General features: G+C 37.4%; 1 protein-coding gene across 38 annotated transcripts in view; it reads left to right on the top strand.

Annotated features, from left to right (window-relative positions):
- Positions 1 to 17167, top strand: part of R3HDM2 (R3H domain containing 2) — a 166029-nt gene that overhangs the window by 93609 nt on the left and 55253 nt on the right. The window contains exon 1 of one of the 38 annotated variants that reach the window (XM_072842927.1): positions 5537 to 5803. The exons of 34 other annotated variants lie outside the window; for them this stretch is intronic. The gene's annotated coding sequence lies outside the window, so the exon portion shown is untranslated. Of the gene's footprint in view, positions 1 to 5536; positions 5804 to 7742; positions 7975 to 11566; positions 11696 to 17167 lie in introns of those variants that run through there. 3 more of the 38 variants (XM_072842908.1, XM_072842914.1, XM_072842905.1) reach the window with 3 other exon arrangements.

The following is a 17167-nucleotide window of genomic DNA, read 5'->3' as shown; positions in this document are numbered from 1 at the left end:
AAAGCATAGAGTTCCCATATACCATCCTCCCCTAAAATACACTGTTTCTCCTAATATTTTGCATTAGGGTGATACATGTATTAAAATTGATGAACCAATATTCATACATTATTATTAAGTTAAGTCCATTATTTATATTAGGTTTAACTCTTTGTATTGTACAGCTCTGTGGGTTTTGACTAGTGGCTTTTGACTAACATGTAATGTCATGTATCCACTATTAAAGTACCATACCAAGTAGTTTATTCTATTTGCCTTCAACCTGCCTAAGTTAAAATGATTTTAACTTATATTTGACATTTCTAATATATTTGAACAACCAGTTTTCTTTTTTAAAAGATTTCATTTGGGGCACCTGGGTAGCTCATTGGTTGAGCACCTGCCTTTGGCTCAGGTCATGATCCTGGAGTCCTCGGATTGAGCCCCACATCAGGGTCCCCACAGGGAGCCTGCTTCTCCCTCTGCCTATGTCTCTGTCCCTCTGTGTGTCTCTCATGAACAAATAAATAAATCTTTTTTAAAAAATCAAAGATTTTAATTATTTATTTGAAAAAGAGTGCACACAAACAGGGTAAGGGGTGGGAAAGGGGAGGCAGTCTCCCTGCTGAGCAGGGAACCCAAGGCAGGGCTCCATCCTAGGATCCTGAGATCATGACCTGAGCCGAAGGCAGATGCCTAACCAACTGAGCTACCCAGGCATCTCTGAACAACCTGTCTTTTAATTGGCATTTTTAGACCATTTACATTTAATGTAATTTTTGATATGTTTAGATTTAAGTCTGCTATCTTACTGTTTTTTTGTTCTTCCTATTTTTAATCCTCTTATGATATCCTTTTCCTACCTTTTCAGTCATTTGAACCTTTTGTGATACTCTATTTTAATCATTTAAATTCATCTATTAGATTTTGACTGTACCTTTTTATGTAGATTTTATTGGTTGCTCTAGGCATCTCTTTTTCTCAATACACACACCTCACTTTTTTTTAAGATTATTTATTTATTTATTTATTTATTTATTTATTTATTTATGAGAGACACAAAGAGAGAGGCAGAGACATAGGCAGAGGGAGAAGCAGGCACCCCGTGGGGAACCCAATGTGGGACTCAATCCCAGGACCCCAAGATCACGACCTAAGCCAAAAGCAGGTCCTCAACCACTGAATCACCCAGGCGTCCCCACACCTAACTTTTAATGGTGTACTTAGAATTAATACTTTGCCATTTTAGGTAGAATGTTGAAACCTTACCACCATATGGGTTCCTGTACTATCTCCCCTTAATGTTATAGTTGTCCTATCTATAACATTTATTGACATGCAGTGAAAATTCCGTTAAATCATCGTACATTTTTTTGTTTGCAAGCATCAAACATTTCACTTCAAAGAATTCAAGAGGAGAAAAATGTATTATATGTAATGAAATATTTAGCATTTATATTTTTCTTTGTTAATGGTGTTCCAAGATTAGTTGTATTATTCCTCATCTTTCTTTTTTTTTTTTTTTTTTATTCCTCATCTTTCTGAAGAACTTTCTTTTGGCCATTCTTTTAGAATAGATCTGTTAGCAATGAATTTTCTTAGTTTTCCCTTGTCTAAGAAAGTTTTTTTTTTTTTAAAGATTTTATTCATTTATTCATGAGAGACAGAGAAAGAGAGAGAGAGAGAGAGAGGCAGAGACATAGGCAAAGGGGATCACTCCCTGAACCAAAGGCAGATTGCTCAACCGATGAGCCACCAGGTATCCCATGAGAAAATCTTTATGTCCTCTTCAGTCCTGAAGAATATTTTTTTCTGGATATAGAAAGCTGTATTTCCTTTCAGCACTTTAAAAATGTTGTTTTATTTCCTTCTAGTCCCCTTTCTGATGAGAAATATAAAGGCATTCAGATCATTGTTTCCTTAATAGGGTAACACATCATTTTTCTCTCCTTGCTTTGCTTTCAAGATTTATTTTTTTCTTTGTCTTTAGTTTTTAGCTGTGAGATTATTATGACTCCAGGAGTGGATTTTGTTTTACTTATTGTATTTATGAATTGCTGAGCTTCTTGACTCTATATATGTTTATGTCTTCTGTCAAATTTGTAAAGTTTTTAATCATTATTTCTTCACATATTTCACTGGACTCTGTTTCTTCTCTCCTTTTAGGATATTGATGGCCCAAAATTAGATATTTTGGTATTGCCCTACAGATCTTTGATGATTTGTTCTTTGTATTTCCTCCCGTGTTTTTTCTCTTTATTGTTCACATTTGATGTTAATTTCTTTTTTTTTTTTTAATTTTTATTTATTTATGATAGTCACAGAGAGAGAGAGGCAGAGACACAGGCAGAGGGAGAAGCAGGCTCCATGCACCAGGAGCCTGATGTGGGATTCGATCCCGGGTCTCCAGGATCGCGCCCTGGGCCAAAGGCAGGCGCCAAACCGCTGCGCCACCCAGGGATCCCTTGATGTTGATTTCTATTTGATCTTGCTGTTGAGATTTGACCTGTCTTCAATTTTATCTGTATTCAGTTTGAATTTGATCTTTCTGAAAATTAACTGGATTCTTCTGTCATTTCTGTTCTGCTACTGAAACCATGAAGTATTTATATTTTGGTTGTTATATTTTTCAGTTCTAGAATTTCCATTTGGTTCTTCTTTATATCCTCTATTTTTTCTTAAAATATTCTATCTTGCTATTAGTTTCAAGAATATTTCCCTAATTATTTAGAGAAAGACTTACTTTTCTTTTTTAATAGAAGAAAGTTACTGTTTCAATCATGGATAGGGATATTAGGTATTATTAGGTCAATATAGGCATTTATTATGCTTAAACATAATTGTCAGGTGACAGATTATCTTTCTAGCTCTACAAAGTCTTTTTGAAAAAAAATTTTTTAAGAGAATTTAGTTATCCATTCATGAGAAACACACAGAGAGGCAGAGACATAGGCATAGAGAGAAGCAGGCTCCCATAGGGAGCCTGATGTGGGACTCAGTCCCAGGACCCCAGGATCATGACCTGAGCTAAAGGCAGTTGCTCAACCACTGAGCCACCCAGCTGCCCTGAATACTTTTTTTTTTTTAATTTAAGTGTAGTTGACACACAGTGTTACATTAGTGTGAAGTGTACAACATAGTGATTTGTCTACACATTTTATGCAGCTGTTGGAGCATTTTTATAATAGCTATTTTAATAGAGGTCAGATTTCCTATATTTGTGTCATCTCAGTGTTATATCTGGTCCTCTCTTTTCCTATGCAAATTGAAATTCTTTCTTTCTTTCTTTCTTTCTTTCTTTCTTTCTTTCTTTCTTTCTTTCTCTCTCTCTCTCTCTCTCCTTTCTTTCTTCTTTCTTTTCTTTTCTTTGCTTTGCTTTGCTTTGCTTTGCTTTTTGTATGCCAAGTAATTTTTGAATTGTATCCTGGAAAATACGAATATTATGTTACAAGGTTCTGGGTCTGGTTTAAATGCCATGGTGAACATTGACTTTTATTTTAGCACATATCTGAACTGGTTAGTTTCAGCTTGCAGGTTCTGTCCAGCCTTCAGTGTATGGTGATTTCAAAGTCATTTGAGTTTTCTTTTTTTTTTTTCTTTTTTTTTTTTTTTTTTCATTTGAGTTTTCTAAGCTTTTGCAGTGCTATTTAGATTTTTTGGCAGGTGCACTAACCATTAACCCATCTGGGACTTGACCATTGGTTATTTCATAGTTCAGAGTGGCTTTCTTAGGAGATACATGCTGAATTATTTAATGTGTAAAAGGTCATTATGAAAACATATCAAATATCTCTGAAAAAAATTGCATACATGGATGTATACACACATATATACTAAACCTGTATATGAATCTAGGTAGCTATTGTACTAGTTTTGCAAATTCTCTGTATGTTAGAAATTTCTCAAAAATTTGGAAGCAAAAAAGAAATGTAGGTCAAAAACATGCCATTCCTCTGGTTAAGAACCCCCAGTGGCCTCTCAAGTGAGATTGCCTCTTTAAATGTAAAAGCCAGATTTCTGTCAATGGTCTCTGGCCATTCAGGATCAGCTTTCTAACCCCCTAATCATCTCTCATCTCTTTCAGAGTAAAAGCTAGATCTTTTTTTTTTTTTTTTTTTTTTCCTGTTTGACCCTTAATGAATCTATCTCATATTCCTAGAGCTTATCATAGAGTCTGGCCCATAGTAAGAACACAGGCACACAACAAATATATTTTTGAATGAATGACTAGTTGTCTTTGTGACAGATTTTATTGTTTTCCTTGGGATGCCTAGACTCAACCCATATATTATTTTGTGCTACTGAAGACCTTGTACCACTTGTACTGTCCATTAGTTCCTGTAGCAATAGAGATTATTACAACCTTTCCTTGGGCTCTTAAAAATCAGGACCTGAGGTCACTTACATGTCTTCTGTCTTGGAGCCATGCATACTTTTTCTTTTTAAAGATTTTTATTTATTTATTTTTAGAAAAAGAGCACTAGTGGGGGGGAGGAACAGAGGGAGGGGGACAAGCAGACTCCCTCCTGAGTGCAGAGCCAGGAGCTGGAGAAGGGCTCCATCCCAAGATCCTGAATTCATGACCTGAGCTGAAACCAAGAGTCTTGTTTTTAAAGATTTTTTTTTTAATTTTTTAAATTTATTTATGATAGTCACAGAGAGAGAGAGAGAGAGAGAGGCAGAGACACAGGCAGAGGGAGAAGCAGGCTCCATGCATCGGGAGCCCGACGTGGGATTCGATCCCGGGTCTCCAGGATCGCGCCCTGAGCCAAAGGCAGGCGCCAAACTGCTGCGCCACCCAGGGATCCCAAGAAACCAAGAGTCATGTTTAACCGACTGAGCCACCAAGGTGCCCCAGAGCCATTACTCTTTTTTTCAGGTGTCTTTTGTACCACTTCCTTTTTGTTATCTCCTTTTTGTTATTTATCCTCATCCACATTCTTACACTCTATTCTTATCCTTTTTCATCAGTTTTATCAGTAAAATGCCTTCACAGTTTCCTCATTCTCCCATTTTATAGCCAAAATCTCTTCTTCCATCCTTTTGGAGACACATATGGAAGGAGGAACAGATAGCTACTAGTATTCTGTGTTGCCTACCTTCTTCCCCCAAGTGGAAAATGATTTGACAAATATAGCTCACTGGAAAGAAAATCCTCTGTTTCTAGGTTTTGTCTTTATTTCTGAAGTCTAGCCTAGTAGCTTTTAAGCAAAGACCATTGCTCTGTCCTTAGTCATTTTACAGGTGAGAAAAAGGTAAAGTAGATTTAAAAGTGAACTTCCAACTCCATACATATCTGCAACTCATTATTCTTATTTAATAAGACTTTATTTTGGCATCTCTACATATGCAGCAGGAAGGAACTGCTGCTGTGTCTTTAAAAGCTATCCTCAGAGCAGTGTGGAGGCAGGCATGTCACCGAAGTGCTTGAATGAGAGCGAAAAGAGGAGTTGGGAGGGGATGCTCTTGCAGCCTGCCTCTGTGTGTGTGTGTGTGTGTGTGTGTGTGTGCGCGCGCGCGCGCGCGCGCGCGTGTGAGGTGTGACTGTTGGCAGAGCTCTAGGTGACATCTCTTTGAACAGCTGGGCCGTGGTCTGCTTCAGAGCTGCTTGTCGGAGCAATTAGCCTGCTGGAGACGCAGCAGCAAGGATCAGTAGCATTTCATTCAAGGGTGAAGGGGGCGGGAGGGTACCGTGGGCGAGGGAAGAGGCACAGGTTTCCCAGAAGAAATTTCTTCCTGCAAAATTCCGGCAGAACAGATCTTACAATGAGGTCTCCATTAATAATGTGAGCTTGCTGTTGGTTTAAGTGCAGATCCATCTGGGGTGAGTTTTGGATAATTTTTTTTCTTTATATAAAAGTCCTTGAACTCCATAGACTGGGTAGGGAAGAAGCTAGAGAAATAGATACCTTTTTTTATCTTGGTCAATTTAACTGTATAATACACTAGGAAATTAGAGAATTACCAAATGTTGAGTTTTGTGGGCATTTTCATTTGCTGATTTTTACCTTTAAAATGTTTTAAAAATTAGGTTTGCCAGAACTTTCATTGTATTCAGATTCTACCTCTTTCATGGCTATTTCAAGTGATGCTTCATTCAGATTTAGCTTATGAGAATAGTGGTGATTTCTGTTCCTTTGGTGATGCTGTTGACGCACATTGCAGGAAGCAGGGAATCCCCTATAAATATCCTTCACTGTGTCATTCCACAGCTATCCACACCCGGCTGGTGAATATGTCTCTGTGTCCTATGTCTTTATGTAACTGCCCCCTAGTCTTTAACTGTGAAGATAAGAAATATGTCGCCTTTGCTGTGTCTAGGAACCTTTTTTTTGATTATGAACATCTAGGAAGAATTTGTTCAGCCTTTTTACTGAAACGTGCCTTTTGACATATTGAGCTTTATCATAAGAATTTCCTGTGGGTTTATTGCTTCTTATTTTGGATTACTTGTTTCTTGTAATTGGCTTATTTTTGTTTGCTGGCCTTGGTTTCTAAAGAGTGCGGAGATGGGATTCCCTCTGCCTCCAGTGACGTAGTGATTTTGTTTGCAGTCTTTTTTCTTCTGAGAGGGAGGGGATAGAGAGAAAGAAGAAGAAAATCCATCGGAAGCGGTGCGTTCTCCCATCTATGCCTTGATGATAACTGGGTTCTACTGAACAGAGCGGAAGCCAAAATGGGATGTTGTTAAGGATAGCAATGCTATTTGTTTGTTTCCTTTTAGAATAGATTGGGGCCAAAGTAGGGACTGCTGAAGCATAGTGCCTGAATTAACCCTATATGTCCTGCTGCTATTGAATTTTACCTAATTGCTTTTTTAAAATATGGAATGCGAAAGGGCTCATAAGCAGGTTTCTGGAACCTAGCATCCATGAGTAATTCTAGGTTGAGCATTAGAATTTGGAATTTTTCTACCTTATTGGCACTGGTCCTCGGCAGGCAGTTTGTATGCTGTTTCTCAGACTTCAAAAATGGGTAGTTGGATGAAATTTCTTGCCTCTGTAGTTAGACTGAAAGTCTCATTTTGAATGTATGGAGCTAAAGCAAAGTTTTAGGAAGAAATTGTCAGATACCTTCTTGGGTATGAATCTAACTTACCCTTTTCAGGATTAAGTATCTGAGCTTCTAGTTCTTTTTTATGCAACTCCATTTTAATACCACTGATCTCTGGAGGGCTGCCTGCAGAGGTCAGTGTAAAAAATCCAGTAGACTAGAGCCCAGGAAAATTTCAGGTTTGCCTGTCTGGATGTGTTTGGGTAACATGTGGAAAAGAACCTTTAAGAACTTGCTGGCTTGTTTTCTGTCCTGAAATTCTTTTCTGTTCTGTGCTTTTCGTTTATTCTAAGTTCTGTGTATAAAGTGAAAAGAGTAATGTCTGCTAGACTTATATTCAGTCCTATTTTTTATGGTAGTTCAAATATATCCATATTATCAAATTACTATAGAGACATAAATATTTCAAACTAACAAAATTAAAATTTTATTTGGAGAGAAGTGGGGGAGAAGAAGAAAGATAATCCTAGGGTAAACTTAGAGCATTCTAGAAAAATAACTTATTTTGAAGTTTGCCAGACATTGGAGCTAAAAGAGAAATTCCACCACATCCTTGCATCTCCGTATTGCAACAAATATGTGGATAATTTCTTGCTAGCTTTTCAGGAAACCCCTGTGGTGGACAGCCCTTATTAATCGTTGCTGGGAGACTGCTCTGACGTCATTGGGAGCAGTTCCCCGTCTGCAGGGAGGACAGGAATAGCCATAGAGGGGGAAGAAAACTGCTGTGAAATTAAAAGATGACGGTTTCGTTAACTTGGTTTCTCTTCCATTTGGGAGTGGGTGGGATCTACCTAAGTCTTTCTTAAATGTTTCAGTCATTAGCAGTGGAAAAATTACTAAGAGATCTTTTTGTTTCTAGTGAAAGTGCCTTCTTTTTCATCTTTGTTTTCTAACTATCAAGGTTTTGGAAAAGGTCAAGGCAAGAAAAGCTGTTGAAAGGTATTGGAGAAGTAAGATTTCAGTTTCTTTTTATCCTTCCTTTCTTTTCTCACTTTTTCTTTTTTTAAAGGGGGAGGAATAGGTCAAGAACTGCTTTTGCAAAAGGTGTCTACTGTCACCCTATTTGGGGTAATGTAAAATGTGATATATGTTGAAAGAACTTGCTGGCAAAATTGATAGAGACTATTTCTGTGCCTAAAACTTTATACGTATTTTTCTCGGATGTTCTCTCCTATCCTACTGACTCCCAAGCCTGTCAGGAGCTTTTTTTTTTTTTTTTTTCTTTTTTCTTTTTTAAAGGTATGTGTTTAAATGCTTGGACTCTGGATTTAGGCTGCCTGAGCTCAAATCCCAGCTATGCCAATTGCTGGTTCTCTGACCTTGGACATATTGCTTAACCTCTCCTTTTCTACATATGTAAAATATATGAAATGAAGAGAATAACAGTATCCACTTCTTAGGGTTGTTTTAAGGCTTAAAAGAGTTAATGCATGTAAAGCCTTTAAGATAGTTCCTGGTCATCTTTAAAGCTTACTTAGCATTAGCCATTAATAATGTTTAGAAATTAAACAGGGATGTACCATTTATATCTTAAGATCACCAGTATTTTTTGAGGAAGCTAGAAGTGATTTTTTTTAAATTTTTTTTATTTATTTATGATAGTCACACAGAGAGAGAGAGAGAGAGAGAGGCAGAGACATAGGCAGAGGGAGAAGCAGGCTCCATGCACCGGGAGCCTGACGTGGGATTCGATCCCGGGTCTCCAGGATCGCGCCCTGGGCCAAAGGCAGGCACCAAACCGCTGCGCCACCCAGGGATCCCTAGAAGTGATTTTAAAGCCATGTAGGATAGTATTTTTTTGAGGAAGCTAGAAGTGATTTTAAAGCCATTTAGGATACTGAGGTTTTTTTTTTTTTTTTTTTTTTTTTTTTTGGATACTGAGTTTTTTTAAAAGACCATAATATAATTTAAATATAATCTAAATATTTAAGGTTAAAATTAACACAGTTGATCCTTTTAGGAAGTATCTTCTCTAATTTGATACTTATTACTTGAGGCCAAATTGAACGTTTTAAGTCAGATTAATAGCTCTCTTTTTCTTTCCTTGGCCATCATTCATCTTTTGACTTCTGTAGATGATGGTTGGTTGCTTTTTTTATTTTTTGTTTTGTGTTTACTTTGTACTGTTGGTTCTGATGTACTTAAAAAAAAAAATCTTAGGACACTTGCCTTTATTGTCCACCTCTGAAACTTTGTATCCTCTGCTTTCTCTGAGTTGATGAAGTAGTATTCCGCCTCCATATATTTATGAGAGTGTAAGATTTATATAAAGCACTAAATAGAAAGAATCCTTAAATTCACAAGCTTAAAAACTCTAGGATCTGAGGTGCCTAGCTGGCTCAGTCAGTCGAGCATGTAACTCTTGATCTCATGTCATGAATTCAAGACCCATGTTGGGCATAGAACTCACTTTAAAAAAAAAATCTAAGATCTTAAATTGACCAAATGTCAAATTACAAACAAATACTGAGATATTCAATGTCTCTATTCCCTTTTACTTTCTTATAGTTTCATATTAAAGACTTAGAGAGTTTTTCTTTTGTGGTTTTTGAAGCTTCATCTTTTGGACCTCTCTCTAATATCTAGATGTACTCACAGGAGCTAATAGGTGGTATAAAACATTAACATGAAAGAGAATATTTCCCTGTGTGACTTCTTATCCTTTCCTCCCTTTTTTGGGGTGAGGGGACAGAGGGAGAGGGAGAGAGAGAGAGAGAGAGAGAGAGAATGAATCTTAAGCAGGCTCCCCTCCTATCACAGAGCCTGACACAGGGCTCTATTTCACAACTCTGAGATCGTGACCTCAGCTGATATCAACCTTAACCAATTCAGCTAGTCAGACACCCCTTTTCTTCCCTATTAATTTTCTTAGGCCAGTGAGTCTAAAAGAATACAGGGTAGGGATCCCTGGGTGGCGCAGCGGTTTGGCGCCTGCCTTTGGCCCAGGGCGCGATCCTGGAGACCCGGGATCGAATCCCACGTCGGGCTCCCGGTGCATGGAGCCTGCTTCTCCCTCTGCCTGTGTCTCTGCCTCTCTCTCTCTCTGTGACTATCATAAATAAATAAAAATTAAAAAATTAAAAAAAAAAAGAATACAGGGTATATATCTTTTCTAGTGGAATATATAGGAGAGGAGATTTAATATTACTAAAATGGGGCATGAGTTGAAGAAAAGTAAAAAGCACGACTGGGTAAATATCTAACTTAAAGTCCAGGCACTGTCATAGGATGTGCTAAATGGGCATTATATGTTCCTGGAGGAACAGTTGAAAAGCGCTATAATTACATAGTGTGGCTATCCTTGCTTCTACTAACTGGAGTGAACTAAGGAAGAAATTTTTTACCTCCAAAACTCATGAATGTATTTATTCTAGGGAATTGATAAGAAATATGAATAAAGTTTTAAGTATAAAGATATTCATCACAGCATTATTTTATTATAAAAATTAACAGCATCCTAACTATCCAATAGTAGGGAAATGGTTAAAAATTATGGTACATGTGGTGTACTGGCTGGCTCAGTCAGTTAGAGCATGCCACTCTTAATCTTGGGGTTGTGAGTTTGAGCTCCACTTTGGGTGTAGAGATTAGTTAAAAATGAAATTTTAAAAATTATGATAACTATATATAGTGGAATATTAGATAGCTATTAAAATAACTTAAAAGTAATAATAGAGAAAATGGTTACAGTTGGTTTTGGGGGTGGTCACAGTTTTAGTAGTAAGAGAAATCATAGTATAAAGATGTTCTGTATAAAGTATACTATATAAAAATATTTAGATATGGAAATATATACAATGTGGATATGAATTCCATACAAATATGGAAACAAAATTTAGAAAAATTTATCTGAAAACAGTTATTAATAGAACTTATCTCTTAATTATAGATTATGGTTGATTTTTCTTTTCTTTTTGTGTGTTTTCTGTAAGTATAAAGTTTATAATACTTTCTGATCTTAAAATGAGGATGAAAAATATTTAATCCTTACTGTTAGTACCTGAAAGTAAATTTTCAGACTGTGTTAAAGTGAAGATAAATGTGGTAACTTATATAAATTCCTGAGTATAGTGTTTGGAACAGAGTAGGTACACAATAAATGAGAGCTGCTATGGCTGTTGTTGGAAATTGAGGAAGATGGCTTCCTTTGACCAGAGCCCAGGGCGGTCATACTAAGAAAATAGCCTATTCATGCAACTTCTTGTGCTTCTGAGGTCAGTAAATATGCTGTGTTTCTATATGTACTGGCCCAGGATCTTAAAAAAAAGGCGGGGAGAGTTGTAGGACTGGAGTAAAATGTTTGGGTTTTCTGTTATGAAGGTATAAAGGAAACTGATGTAAAGAGAAACCTAGGAGTGATTTTTTTTTTCTTTTGGCAGTGATTTCTTTTTTTATTTTTGATATTATTTATGATTCCCATGACAAGTTACATTTTACCTCTTTTCTGGGTTGTCTCCTTAACAACCTTAATATCTCTTTAATTCTTGGGAAATTTGAAACAGTGTAACAGGAAACATTTTTTCTGTTCTAGGAATTTCTGGAACTCTGTCTATTGCTTCTCATGTTAGTCTGCTCTTATGGGTCCGTTGGAACTCAGTGCTGACAAAAGAGATGTAGACTTCCATCTACTTTGGACTTATTTGGGAACTGAGATGTGCATGTAAGAAACTGTATTCAGCATGTAAAAAACATACTGGAAATATACATGTAGGTGGCTATTTTTAGTGGGCATTAGTGTCAGATTTTTTTTATCATTTGAGTGTTCTTCATAAGCTATCCTTATTAATAATAAGTGACTTGTACAAGAAATACATGTTTATTAGTCACAGAAAGAATGATTGTGGTGTCTTGCTGTGGCTTTTGTGTCTGAAACCAGTCTCCTATAATGCACGATAATACAAATGTACTTCATGCTACTGAACTATATACTTAAAAATGAATAAAATGATAATTTTTATGTCGTGTGTATTTAGCACAACTAAAACAAAACAAAAATGAGCCAGATGAAAATGCAGAATTTCCAAGCTAATTTTGACCCTTGACTGTTCAGATTCTACTTCTCAGCGTTCACTTACCACCATATACCACAAGGTGGGGACCAAAGTTGCTTGTTGCATCCGGAGATATTGTATCAGTTATTGGTGAAAAGCATGCCAGGAAAGCAGAATACCTTGTAATATGTTAGGTGGATTTTAGAATGTTAATGAGCACCACTGAGGAGAATGATGGGTTGTTTCAGTCTAGTCTCCTTATCTAGTTTGTAATTATCTTGTTTCCTCTTTGCTTCAAGGAAGTCTATAGCTGAGGGAGAAGGAATGGGGGCATATGGTACGTGAAGAGAAAATGTATTATTTCCTCATTTGGACATGGCAGTTTTTTCCTTTAAGCATAGTGGAGGGTGGTAGGGGCTGGGAATATAGAGAAGAAGACAGACATATAGAATTTGAAGGACTGTATGAGCTGTGATTTGCAAAATATGGAAAATAAGGACTTGAGATCTATAAGTTTTGAGGCTTATTTTAACAGTTCAAAAAAAATTATGTGAAAAGGTTAGCTGTCTTAAGTTAAAGCTTTTAGCTCTCCCTGTGTGTTGTGGCATCAGAATCTTCAATACCATAATTTCAGCTGGGCAGCACTCCTTAATACTAATCCTCAATTTATCTTGGTGTAGGTTTTTCACAGTTCAAGGATCCCTGAATTTCTCTACTGAAATTAAACAAGGGAAAATTTCTGGAGTTTTTGGGATCCCTTATTATTTGCATAGATTCATTGTCATTGCTATTCATTCTTTCTCCCCACTATTCATTTTTAGCGTATCAGAATGGCAGAGTTTCTTATTTGTCTGTAGAGACTATTTTTTGACAGTATTTGCAGCAGTTTCTGTGGAAAATGCTTTATTTAAAAAAAAAAAAAGGCAGAAGGAAATCTTGTCTTGTAGCTCTTAGTGATAGAGCCTGTTGCCATGGAGTCCTGGATCAGATTGGCTGACCTGGGGACCAATGAGCAGATAGAACATAAACACATCATCATTTAACCTTGCAGAATTCATGTATTCAATGATATATGACATTAACACCATAACTGTATATAGAGCTGGGAAATAAAATGTTTCAAGAATGGTATAAGGTGTTTTTTTCTTCTCTTTGAAAATTTGCAGCTTAATATAAACACTGTAATGATACATTATATTCTTCATATGATTTGATTGGAAGAAAATATGGTGGGCAACACCTATCACCTATTTGTGAATCAAGCTGCTGCTGAATAATTGAACTTAGGCCAGCTCTAAGTGAAACTCTGGCCTTCTATACCAGAGGAAATTTGTCTTTATATCTTGAGGTGCCTTTATTATTTTTAGCTTTAAAAGCTGAGTCCGAAATTGACAACTTTTTTCTTACTTGCTTTTTCCTTGTTCTCTTCTGCTCTGATACGGTAACATGGTAGATCCCTATCAGTGTTATATTGGCACTCTATTTGTGCAGAATTAGAGAATTAGCTGGGAGTTGCTTCTGTGTTTTCCATCTTCACTTTCCTAGCTTGATTGACGTAGGTCTGGGAGATTTCACTCAGCTCAATGTTATATAGTTCCTTGTTATAGTAGATCATGGCATGTATTTTCTCCTGTACCTATTGCTTTGGAGAATGAGAGTGAGTCATTCATACCAAGAAAATTCCCCCTCTAGATCTTATAAATGAAAGAAGAATACTGTGTTCCTCTTCTTACATTTTACATCAAAGATAATTGAGAAAGTATGGTAGGTCTTGTTCTCCTCTCCTGTAGTGCTTCCATACTTGACTATTTACAGATTTAAAGGACTGAAAGAGACCTAAAGAGGTCCATGAATTTGTTCTCCTCTTTTGAGGTATTTGCATCTCTTTGAATGATATGTGAACTTTTCATTATACTGTTGCTTTCTGTGTCAGAGGAAGAAAACAAACTTCAGATTTATCTGTTACGCAAAGAAAAGCAAAAAGTTTGTTTGGTGTCTAATTAAATAACTTCTTGTTGAGGAGACCTTAGGGGAGTCGGATAAGAAGTATTTGGGGTTTTGTAATTTTAGGTTTTTAAAAATATTTTATTTATTTATTCATGAAAGACACAGAGAGAGAGGCAGAGGGAGAAGCAGGCTCCATGCAGGGAGCCTGACGTGGGACTCGATCCCGGGTCTCCAGGACCACGCCGTGGGCTGAAGGTGGCACCAAACCGCTGAGCCACTTGGGCTGCCCTGTAATTTTAGTTATTGTGACCAGAGAAAGGCTCACTGAGATGGCATTTCAGTAAAGACCTGAAGAGACTAAGCAAGCAATGCTGTTATCTGGAAAACGATCACTCCAGGCTGAAGGAACGAACAGCAAAAATAATCAGTAAAGTGGGATTAGGGCATAGGGAGGAGCTAGTATGGCTGGACCTGCAAAAGTGGGGTTCAGGGTCAGGCAGTAGTAAGGATGGGGTCAGAGGGCCAACTGGTAGTAGATTATTTAAGTTTTGTAGGTCATTTTAAGAACTTTGGCTTTTGCTCTGAGTGAGATGGGGAGCCGTTGGATGGTTTTAAGCAAAGGTGTAACATGATCTGAAATGTTTTTTCACAATCACTCTGGCTGCTGCGTTTAGAAAATACTGTAGGGGAGCAAGATTGGAAGTAAGAGACCAGTTAGAAAATTATTATAATCATTCCACTGAGAAAGATGGCAGCTTGGACCAGCGTGGTAGCAGCAGACGTGTGAGAAGTGATCAGATTTTGGATGTACTTTGAAATTAGAGTCCGTGAGATTTGCTCTCTGATCACTTTGATCTTCAGTTCATTCTTCCATAAAAAAGGAACAATAATACCTGCTTGTAAAGTGTCCAGCTCTGTGCACACAACAGAGTGCTGAGTGATAAGCATTCCAGAAGAGAGGGCTCCTAAGGGTCTGTGTCATCCAACATTGGGTACATCTGACCAGCCATCATGGGTCACAGTCTGCAGAGCTGGCCACCCTTCAGTGATTGATGTGTTGCTTTGGGCCTACACCTGCAGCTATATCAAAACATTGGAATTCTTTCTTTTGGAAGAGCATTTACCTAAATTGACTTTAAAAAAAAAAAAAAACACACACACAGTTCTTAACATATCAAAGTACCAAGGAAAATACGAAGCCAACAGAAACGGGTAAATAAAATTTTCCTTCTTTTTTTTTTGCAGTCTTTTACTGTCTACTTAACATTAAAATAGATAAGAATCTCCTCTATACAGGATAACATGGCTTCTGTACTGATTGGGAAAAGAATGTATCCAAGATGCCAATTCTGAGTGGAAATATGTTCATTTGTATGAGAAAAAAGTACCAGTGAACAGCAAGGGAAAGAGGTCTCTCAGTTATCGTTCCCTCCCTTCTTTAATGTGGAATAACATTTGCTGAGCATCTGTGTGTGCAGGAACATCGCATTTGTTATCTCACATGTTTTTTCAATGGCTTTGTGAGGTACGTATCATGCTAATCTTACGAATGAGGAGGCTGAGGCTCAGTAGCGTGATTACTAAGTTGTGGAAACAGGACTCTCGTAGCCAAATTCATGTCAAACTATAAAGTTCATAGATTTATCCACTACAGCATGCTTGCTCCATTCTACACTCTGGAGATTGAATGATCTTTATTTTGATGGGCGCTGCCCCTAACTCACCCTATTATTTTCAGCCTTTTCCTTGCAGCAGGAAGGAATTAGTATTAAAGCACAAGGGTGATGCTCTTATATTCTTCATAAAATGCCAACTTTTGGAGTCTCTGGCTGGCTCAGTTAGTAGAGCATGCGACCCTTCACATTGGGGTTATGAGTTCAAGCCCTATGTTGGCTGTAGAGATTACTTAAAAATAGAATTTTTTTTTTAAATGGCCAACTTTTTCTAATTTTACTTCTTCCCTTCCAAGTACATGTAAGCTTCAGAGTGTTGCTGCAGGATTCTTGCTTTTAGAAATTGAGGAATTACTGTTTTTATCAGAATTACTTTGTGTGTTGTGTGCACATGCACATACCTAAATATATCTTTAATAAGAGTAAAGTGTATTTTTCTCACAATCAGGAAATCTAGAGATAGTCCAGTTTGGGAATATTCTAGTCAAAGATCCGGATTTCTTTTGTCTGTTGCCTCATGATCTATAGTTTTCAATCCTAGTATCATCTCACAGTCCCAGATGGGGACTTAAATGCCTCTACATTTAAGCCAGCAGGAATTAAGAATAAATAAAGAAGGGCTACCCTCTTCCTCTAAGGCTACTTCATAGAAGTTGTATTTACTACTTGGATTAATTTCGTACAGTTACCATAACAAATTACCACAGACTGGATGGCTTAAACAACTGAAATCTATTTTCTCAGTTCTAGAGGCTAGATATCCACAATCAAGGTATTGGTAGATTTGATTTCTCCAGAAGTCTCTCTCCTAGGCTTGCAAGTGGCCACCTTCTTATATCATCACGGTTTTTCCTCTGCCCATGTATCTCTGATGTCTCTTCGTGTGTCTAAATGTCCTCTTCTTCTTTTTTTAAAATATTTTATTTATTTATTTGACAGAGAGCATAAGCATTGGGAGCCGCAGGCAGAGAGAGAGGGAGAAGCAGACTCCCCACAGAGCAGGGGAGCCCAATGTGGGGCTCAATCCCAGGACACTGGGATCATAACCTGAGCCGAAGACAGATGTTTAACAACTGAGCTACCCAGGTGCCCCTAAATTTCCTCTTCTTATAAAGCTATCGGTCAAATTAGATTACCCCCCACACCCTCATTTTAATTTAATCACCTCCTTAAAGACCCCCATCTCCAAATACATTCACATTCTGAGATATGACGGGTTAGGACTTCAGCTTACAAATTTGAAGGGGGACACAGTTGAATTCATAACACTACTTATGTCTCATGGACTAGAACTTAGTCACTTGATCATATTTAGCTACACTGGAGGTTGGAATATGTGTAGCTTTTTTCCAGGCAGCCATGTACCCAACTAAAAACCAGTAAATTTTTAAAAAGATTTTATTTATTTAATTGAGAGAGAGAGAGAATGCGCGTGTGTGAGCCGTGGGTAGAGGGAGAGGGAGGAGCAGGCTCCCTATTGAGCAGGGAGTCCACAAGGGCTCAATCCCAGGACCCTGGGAT

This window comes from Canis lupus, chromosome 11, assembly GCF_048164855.1.
Source record: "Canis lupus baileyi chromosome 11, mCanLup2.hap1, whole genome shotgun sequence".
NCBI lineage: Eukaryota > Metazoa > Chordata > Mammalia > Carnivora > Canidae > Canis > Canis lupus.
This window is presented reverse-complemented; position numbering and strand designations above follow the sequence as displayed.